We start from the raw sequence: 10064 nt of genomic DNA, 5'->3' as shown, positions 1-10064 counted from the left end.
ACTAAATTAATTGAAAGAATCTTTTCAACTATAAATATCAATAAGAATTGACTTCTAATTGTATAAGAAGTAAATTTCTAAATAAGTATTTAGTTATATATATGTAAAAGAAATACTATACATCCAAGTCTTTTTATGAACTAAGTCTAACCAAGTTAAACAATAAAACTTAAAATAATATTAGTCATTACTGATTTTTGTTGTTTTAGACAAATTTAATTGGACCTGGTTAACAAAAAAATATGAATATGTAGCATTATCCTATATAAAAAGACAGATATTTATAAGGGTAAAGTATATTTTTTATCCCAAAATTTGGCACAAGTTTTAAAAATACCCCTAAATTTTATTTTGTTTCAATTTTGTCCTAAAAGCTTTCGATTTGCATCAAATATACCATCGGAGGCTAAATTTTCAAAAAATTTAAGACCAATATAATAATAATGCATGAAAATTATGCTTGATTTGCTTGTGTTGAGGAATTGTTTTTATGAAATTGTTGTTGAATCAATCTTAAATTTTTTTAAAAATTTGAGGTATATTTGATGCAAATCAAAAACTTTTGAGACAAAATTGAAACAAAATAAAACTTAGGGATATTTTTGAAACTTTTCAAACTTTAAGGATAAAAAATATACTTTATCCTATTTATAAATGATTATTTTAGTATTTTAATTTGTAAAATTGGATATTATAAAAACTAATCATGTTATATTTACATCGAAAATAACAATCTGTGTAATACACATTAAAAATAAATTAAACAATACATATATTTATATACGAATACATAATAATTAATAAATAATTTAATAACTAATTTTTATATATACATAATATTTTTATTATAAAAATTATTATATATATATATATTTGCCCCACTATCAAAATTTTTTGGATTCGTCACTGGTGTCTGGAGCAGCTGGAGCAGGAGCTAGAGCGACAGCGAGAGGCAGAGAGGAACTTGAGAAATGAGATAGAGCGATGAAAAGAGTTAGAAGAAAAACTCTTAAGGTTGGAGTCCTCCCTCAAAAGTCGAAGCTCTCCTAGCGACCGAGTAAATTCACCCTTGGGAGGAGAAGACCCGTTTAGTGAGGATATAATGAGAGCAAAAGTTCCAAGAAACTTCAAAAGTCCTGACATGGACCTCTATGACGAGACCACGGATCCAAAGCATCATCTAAGTAACTTCAAAAGTCGGATGTATTTGGCCGATGCTTCTGATGCTACTCGCTGCAAAGCTTTCCCAACTACCTTAATGAAAGCAGCGATGAAGTGGTTTGATAGTCTCCCACCCAGGTCGGTCACTAGCTTCAACGACCTCTCGCGGAAATTCCTGATGCGGTTCTCCATCCAGAAGGATAAAGTAAAACACGCACCGAGCCTCCTGAGTGTGAAATAGGAGGTCGGGGAACCTTTAAGAGACTACATGGAAAGGTTTAACAAAGCGTGTTTGGAGATTCAAGACCTGCCCACAGAGGCAGTAATAATGGGCCTAGTAAATGGACTCAGGGAGGGCTCCTTCTCCTAGGTCCATATCAAAAAGGCACCTGACCTCCTTGAGTTATGTACAGGAAAGAGTTGAAAAGTACATCAACATGGAGGAAAATACTAGACTGCGAGAGCCGAACTGGCGACCTAGGCACCCTCACTCGCTAAAAGAGAAAGAAAGAGACCCCAAGAAAAAAAGAGGAGGTTGGCCCTGAAAGGCCGATGAGATATCACTCTTATACTCCTCTAAGAGTTTTCCTAGTCTATGTCTACAGGAAAATTTGTCATACTGAAAGGCTACCTCTCCCTAGACCCATCAAAAACAAAAAAGGGTTGGCCAGGGAAGGTCGGCTTGATAGATATCTCATGGAAAGGTCGGACAATAATGGAAAATGAAAGCGAGATGACGGCGACCGAAGAGATCTACTACCACAGACCCCAGAAAGACATATACATATGATCTCAGGGGATTTGGGGGAGGTGAACTCACAAAGTCATCTCGCAAGAGACACTTGAAGGAAGTCTACCAGGTCGGGAGCGAGGTCCCCGACCTCCCAACCATCTCATTCACTAAAGAAGAAGGACAAGGGATCATCCCTGGACATGACAACCCAGTGGTAATAACCATGGTCCTTGCCAACTCCCATCTTCACAGAACCCTGGTAAATCAGGGGAGTTCAGCTGACATCCTTTTCAAGCCAACGTTCGATAAGCTGGGGTTGGAGGAAAAGGAGTTGAGAGCTTACCCCGACACCCTGTACGGATTAGAGGACACGCCAATAAAACCACTAGGATTTATACCCCTCCACACGACTTTTGAAAAAGGGGGAAAATCCAAAACTCTGAGCATCGACTTTATAGTCGTCGACGTAGGGTCAGCATATAATGCCTTAATCGGTAGGACTACCTTAAATCGACTCGGAGGAGTGGTGTCCACCCCTCATCTTTGCATGAAATTCCCAACACCTGAGGGAATAGCAACCGTCTGAGGAGACCAGAAATTGGCAAGGAAATGCTACAATGAAAGCCTGAACATGAGAGGAAAGGGCAAGAAAGTTCACATCATAGAACTCGGCGGGGTCAGAACTAAAGAAGAGATGCGGCCGCAACCGGGGGGAAAACTGAGGAAGTGCAGGTCGGAGAAGAGGAAGGAAAAAAACACCAACATAAGAGCCAGCCTAGACGGAGACCTAAAGCAGAGGCTGATAAAGCTCCTACAAGATAATTTTGACCTCTTTGCCTGGAAAGCTTCCGACATGCCAGGGATAGACCCTGAACTCATGTCCCACAAGCTTTCAGTATACCCCGGATCGCGACCTGTACAGCAGCGCAGGCGGAAGCTCGGACCAAAACGAGCTCAAGTAGTGGAAGAGCAAGTACAAGCCCTCTTAGAAGCCGGCTTCATCAAAGAGGTCAAGTATTCGGCACGGCTGGCAAATGTAGTGCTGGTCAAGAAGCAAAACGGTAAGTGGAGAATGTGCATCGATTACACTGACCTGAACAAGGCGTGCCCCCAAAGACCCATACCCACTTCCCAGTATCGATACCCTAGTAGACTCCAGCTCAGGGTACCAATACTTGTCGTTTATCCGCCTACTCGGGATACAACCAAATCCCGATGTACAAGCCAGATCAAGAAAAAACATCTTTCATCACGCCTAGAGCAAACTGCTGCTATGTGGTCATGCCTTTTGGATTAAAAAATGCTGGAGCCACATACCAAAGGCTAATGAATAAGGTGTTTGCTCCTTATCTAGGGAATCTAATGGAAGTCTACATCGACGACATGGTAGTAAAAACCAAGGAGGAGACCGACCTCTTGACAGACCTCTCGCAAGTCTTCAACACCATAAGGTTGCATGGGATGAGGTTGAATCCTGCAAAGTGCACCTTCGCGAAAGAGGCTGGAAAATTTCTGGGATATATGCTGACACAAAGGGGGATTGAAGCAAATCCCAACAAGTGCAAAACAATCCTAGAAATGAAAAGCCCGACTTGCCTAAGAGAGGTCCAACAGTTGAATGGCCGACTTGCCGCCCTCTCCAGGTTCTTGGCAGGATCAGCACTAAGATCCCTTCCACTCTTCTCTCTACTAAGAAAAGGATGCAAGTTCGAATGGACTCCTGAGTGCGAAGAAGCATTCCAGGAGTTCAAAAGATTTTTAAGCCAACCTCTAATTCAGACCCGACCTATAGTTAGGGAAGAACTCGTCCTGTATTTGTCCGTAGCAGATAAAGTTGTAGCATCAACTCTAATACGGGAAAACGAGGTCAGGCAGCATCCTGTATACTTCACCAGCAAAGTTCTACAAGGCCCCGAACTAAGGTATCAAAAGATAGAAAAGTTTGCATACTCCTTAGTAGTAGCCTCATGGAGACTACGACCTTACTTTCAAGCCCACATAATAAAAGTTCGAACGAACCAACCCATGATGCAATCCTTCAGAAGACAGATATTGCGGGTAGAATGGTTCAGTGGGCGATAGAGCTATCCGAGTTCGACTTAAAGTATGAAACTCGGACGGCAATAAAAGCCCAATGCCTTACCGATTTTGTAGCAGAGTATGCAAGAGACTAAGAGGAAAAATCCACTACATGGGAACTATATCTAGATGGATCCTCAAACAAAATGGAAAGCGGCACAGGCATAATACTAGTCAACAAAGAGGGAACCCAAGTAGAAGTCTCCCTTAAATTTGAATTCCCAACTTCCAACAATCAGACAGAATATGAAGCCTTAATTGTAGGACTAAAGCTGACAGAAGAAGTCGGTGCTACAAAAGTAGTGATATTCAGCGACTCCCAACTGGTGACCTCCCAAATAAATGGGGAGTATCAAGTTAAAGACCCCAATATGAAGATGGTTTTCGCAGATACCATTGTGGACCTCTTCTAAGACTTCAGTTGTCCTTGAGGTCGGGACGCACTTTAATAATGGTGTTGATATTCTCCTTTTGTAGAGAATATTTTTTTTTACCAAAGTGTAGTTTTGTGCTTCCCTCTGGATCTTTTTAGCCTCTTTTTCCTCTTTGGGCAGGATGTCGACTTTTAGGTATTCGACGAAGGGTTCATCCATCCGAGGTCTAATCCGGAGATTTCAAGGACATCTTGCTTGACCTCTGTTTTAACTACATAGGGTTCTTGCAGAGTTTGTTGGATCAAGCTTCTATTGTTCCCCCTGGTTTGGTACTTGCTGACTTGGAGAGGACATCTGCTCTGTTGTTGAGGTCCCGAGTTATATGTTTGATCTCGGATTCTGCGAAGCACCCAAGACTCGAGGAGCTCATTAGTATAACTTCTCCATAACCTTTTGCAAAATGGGGATTGGATTTGCTAGGACCATTTCCCTAAGCGCCTGGACAAGTAAAATACCTAATAGTGGGGGTAGACTACTTCACGAATTGGATAGAAGCAGAACCATTGGCCACCATCACCGCTCAGAGAAGTCGAAAGTTTCTCTACAAAAACATTATCACAAGGTATGGAGTACCTCACTCCATCACCACTGACAATAGCACTCAGTTCACCGACTCAACCTTTAGAAGCCTAGTAGCCAGCATGAAAATCAAGCATCAATTTACCTCGGTAGAACATTCACATGCAAATGGGCAAGTCGAGGCAGCTAATAAAGTCATACTGGCAGGATTAAAGAAAAGGTTGCAAGATGCAAAGGGAGCCTGGGCTGAGGAGCTCCCACAAGTACTTTGGGCTCATCGGACTACACCTCAGTCTGCCACAGGGAAAATACCCTTTCGACTTGCTTATGGCATAGAAGCCATGATACCAGTTGAAATCAGCGAGCAAAGTCCAAGGGTGAGCTTCTATGACGAGGTCAGAAATATACAGGGACACAAAGAAGAACTTGAGTTACTCCCTGAAGTCCGAGAATGAGCCCAGATAAGAGAAGCAGCGTTGAAACAAAGGATGACAAATAGATACAACAAAAAGGTCATTCGGAGAAGTTTCACCCCAGACGACTTGGTTCTAATCAGAAACAACATTGGAGTCAACAAATCCGAGGATGGAAAGCTTGCTGCCAATTGGAAAGGACCATACAAAATTAGAGAGGTCTCAGGAAAATGCTACTATAAGGTGACCGACTTGAACGGCACCGAGCTACCTAGGTCGTGGCATGCTTGTAATATGAAAAGGTACTATAGTTAAAAGCGAACTCCATCCCCTGATGTACTCTTTTCCCGACTCCACAGTTTTCTCCCTAAAGAAAGGGTTTTCCTGAAAGGAGTTTTTAACGAGGCATCAAGGTGGGACTAAGGAGCAAGGAATTGTCAAAACCCTTAGTAGCAAAAAAAAGTACCCTTGTAAATAAATAAAAATCTTTCTTCCAATATCTCTTTACAAAATTCCTTTTTACGTTATTCTCACTTTTTCTACGAAACACGCCGACTTAAACTCGACAAAACGTAAATATCCCATGAACCGACCCAGATGGTCGTCAGGATAAAACGACGAGGTACAAGTCGGTGTAAAGAGGTTATAAAAGTAGATCATGAAAGAACTCGGAAAATATTCGACTTATAAATCGTAAAAACCGAGAAGAAATGAAATACGTCGCAAAAATATACTTAAGTTATGGAAACTCAATAAAAAAATTGAGTACGAGGAATACCAAAAAGAGATAAGAAAATCCATAAAAAAACCAAAGGCAGAGGCTATCCCAAGTCTTTGAGAAAATTCAAAGTAACTTAGACAAAGGACAGCCAGCCAAGACAAAAGGTTTTTAAAAAGCAAAAAATCAAAAAAGTTTTTCAAAACCTAAACAGAAAACATGCACGCAACACAGATAGCCTAAAACCCTTATCCAAAAAAGGGTATTTTTAATTTTCATTTACGGCCGCAAAGGGCCAAGAAATGTCAACAGCCACCACCATAAAACAAATATAAAAATTGTTTAAAAAATAGAGGACCCACAGGCCGGGCCCCATATAGCCATAATCAGTTAGAAGAAGGAAGGTCATCACCACCGGGAGAAGGGCCATCACCAATAAAACCAGGGAGAGTAATCAGAGCACCATCAGAACTAGGAAGATTAATCGAAGCACCATCAAGACCAGGGAGAGAAGTTGGAGCAGCGCCAGGGGAGGACAGAGCAGGTTGATCGGGACCCTGGGAAGGAGCTCCTGAAGAACTTGAAACATCTTCTGATCGGGGAGGGGATTCTATTATCCTTTGCCCCCGAGTCTTCAGGTCGGAGTCCATCTCATGTCGGGGAGGATAGACGATGCCGCATCAACCACGATCTTGTCGGGGTCCAATGGAGAAAGATCCAGGTCAGGAGCGATAAGCCTGACCTGTTCCTTGAAGATCCTCCACGCCTCCTCGGCACCTTCAGCTATAGAGTCCTCTAGATCCTGGAAGGCCTCCCGACATCCCGCCAACTCCTTCTTTAGGTCCAGATTCTCCCCAAATAGCCTCATGTAACTCTGCTCTGCCTTCTCCTTTAGGCCCTCCGACATGGCACACTGGCCTAGCAACCTCTTCTCCCTCTCCTAGAGGAGATCCCTCTCCTCCTTTAACTCAGCGACCTCCTCCTTTAGCCTCTTCTCATCTTCTTGATATAAGAAAATTTTCCACTCTAACTCATCAACCTTTAGGGAAGAACCCAAAGAGCTGAGGGGAGTCTTTTCAAAAATATCCATAAATTTTGTACATACTCCAGCCGCCCGGACACTCCCCTAAACCAGAACATTAAGGTGGTTTCGAATGGAAGCATCATCCATACTTATACGAGTATGAGGATAGATATGATTTCGAAGGAACTGAGGCCCATTAAACTTAGCCTCACCCTCAAAAGAAGAGCCAGACTCTAAAGTCTTGCGCTTCTTCTTCTCTAGCTCAGAGGAAGATCGGTGCGAAGGAGACGGAAGAGAAGAAGCAGAGGAAGATATAACAATATGTCGGGAGGGGATCCCTAAGTTGTGAGGAGGAGGAGGAGGAGGAGGTGGTGGAGGAAGAGGAGGAGGAAGAATGCCAGCAGCCCTGGCGGCACTCACCTTGGCACGGAACCTCGACTTAGCATCCTGAACTCTTTGATAGGAGGAGCTGGAATTATTCTTAGCCATTTCTGTAAAAACCATTAGGTAATAGAAGAATCAGCCTACAAGTCAGAGAAAACAGCTCGAAAATCAATCAGATTGGAAAACAATATAAAAACAACAATAAAGCTACCTAATTGAGTCTGTACAAAGGTCGGAGACCCCTAGAGGAACCTTTTTGTATCAAGATAAGGGGCTCTCCCCTATACTTCTTGGAAGAACCCCACAATAGCCGCTTCTACCTCATTCAAATCATCCAGATTATATTTTTCTACGGGAGAGGCCTCTAACCAGTATAGGGGAAAACGAGGAGAAGAATTCTGGTCCAGGAAAAAGGGGTGGTGACCCTCTACGGCTTGAACTTTAAAAAAGAAATTTTTGAAATCATGGAAGGATTCATCAAAAAGAGTAAAAACCCTCCAGCCTTAGATGTCCCGGAAAGACACCCACTGCTATTTATTATTTTGCCCACTAAAGGGTTTGGTCATGTAAAAAAGAAAAAAAACCTTCAAAAAAGTCGAAAAATCTAATGCATGGCTAATAAATTGATAAATTTTCAGGAAACCCCAAGAGTTGGGGTGAAGTTGAGTAGGGGCGACACGGCAATGAGATAAAACAACTATCTCAAAGTCAGAAAAAGGAAGAAAAACACCCAAACGGGTAAAAAAGCTTTCATACATAAAGAAAAAAATGGGGGTCTGCATCAGAAGCTTTCCCAAAACAAATCCGGTCTTCTGGACCCGGTACAATCAGTTCATACTTCGGCTCATCCTCATCAAAAGCACAGATTCTATGATGAGTACGCAGGTCGGTAAGATAGTCAGTATCTATCAGGGGGCTCTCCCCAAGAACGGTGCCATCGACCCAAAATGAAAGAGACTATAAGAAAGACATCTTTTTTCAAAAAAGGGTGACGAATCCTACAAAGAAAAAAGAAAAAGAATAGAAAACAGGGTCTCTAAAGGGCCTAAGGCAAGTTTCTCAAACAAACAGAATCACTAGGCCTACAGTCAACGCTCCTCCAAACAAAAACATGCAAGTAAAAGCGTTTTGTAAAAATAGGAGAAAAGAAAGGAACTGACCTCGAAATGAAAGGAGTTTCTTCTTTCGAACAGAGGGTGCAAGTGAGAAATTTTTTAGAAACGAAACAAGGAAAGAGATGGAAAGTATTTATAAACACGTTAGGGGCATAACAATAAAATGACGCAACCATTTAAGAGATGCACAGTTACCAATGTAACTGCTCCCCGTGTGTAAATGCTAAAACCTGTGAAGAGACGCGACGTTTGATTAGACACGACGGTTGAAAAACTTAAATCACGTCGGTTCCTGAAGAATCACGTCGGTTCCTCACCAAGTCGGCTAAGATCCCGAGTTGTATACTCGAGCCCAACTCACAAAACGAGTTTGGACTCAAGTAGGAGCACTGTTCATACCCTGACTCAATACCAAGGTCCAGATCTAAATAAGATAAAAAAAAGGCCCAATCTACAAGATTGGTCTTCCCCTATAACCGACCTCCTTGCAAGAGGTCGGGTTCGACACAGGTTTCACCACAAGGAAGTCGGGAACGAAGGTTAGCTGGAAGATAACACTTATTCAAATAAGTAACTGCCCCTAAAATCTCTCAACCCACTTCCAGGAGTCATATCTTAACTTTCCTAAAATAAAGGGACAGTTATCCTCCTCAAAGGTGGAACCCCCTCCAACGGTGGTTATGAGTTCACCACTATAAATACACTGACACCCCTCAGGTACCTCTAAGTTTTCATACTCTAAAAATTTGCTTAGACCCTTGCTGACTTAGGCATCGGAGTGTCTTTGCAGGTACCACTCCATATTCACTCACACGCAAACAAGTCGGACGGAGGCTTCCACACGCTAACCTGATCAAATGTTCCCTCCTTTGAGCGATTGGGCCAACCTAATAAGTCCAATCCACTAATCTCCGGTTACCCATCGTAACAACAATTAAACTTATAAATTTTATATAATGATTGATCTTAAAAATACTTAAGAACTGTTTTTGATAATTGTCAAATATAGAAAATTTTTTCAATAAAAATATATCAACATTTAGTAAATGACTATTAAAATGAATAGTTAAAGATAATTCTTTTTTTCTTTATTGTCTTTTACTAGAAGTATTTATACGCATATAAAAGTGGCTCAATGAAATTAAAATTATTAGCTTCTCCCAGATCTAGATATGATTATATCATTAATTATGTTAGGTTATCAGGTAATGAGAAATTATTAGGAATTTAGGATAATAAAAAATGAGAAATTATTGGTTATCTTATATCCATTTTGATATATTTATATAAGATAACAAACATTTATTATAAGGAGAAACGAATATTTATGATTTATAAAAGTATATTCAATGTTATAAAAAAGAATATGTAGTACAAAAACATATGTAAAACTACATAACATTTATAAACCATTTATATTTTTGTTCATAATAAATTTATGTTTGAATAAAAATATATTTATTGGTAATATGAATATAAAAAAA

General features: G+C 40.8%; 1 protein-coding gene across 1 annotated transcript in view; it reads right to left on the bottom strand.

Annotated features, from left to right (window-relative positions):
* Positions 1-10064, bottom strand: part of LOC107465289 (uncharacterized) — a 15323-nt gene that overhangs the window by 3898 nt on the left and 1361 nt on the right. The window lies entirely within an intron of this gene.

Source organism: Arachis duranensis, chromosome 9 (genome assembly GCF_000817695.3).
Source record: "Arachis duranensis cultivar V14167 chromosome 9, aradu.V14167.gnm2.J7QH, whole genome shotgun sequence".
NCBI classification, from domain to species: Eukaryota; Viridiplantae; Streptophyta; class Magnoliopsida; order Fabales; family Fabaceae; genus Arachis; species Arachis duranensis.
This window is presented reverse-complemented; position numbering and strand designations above follow the sequence as displayed.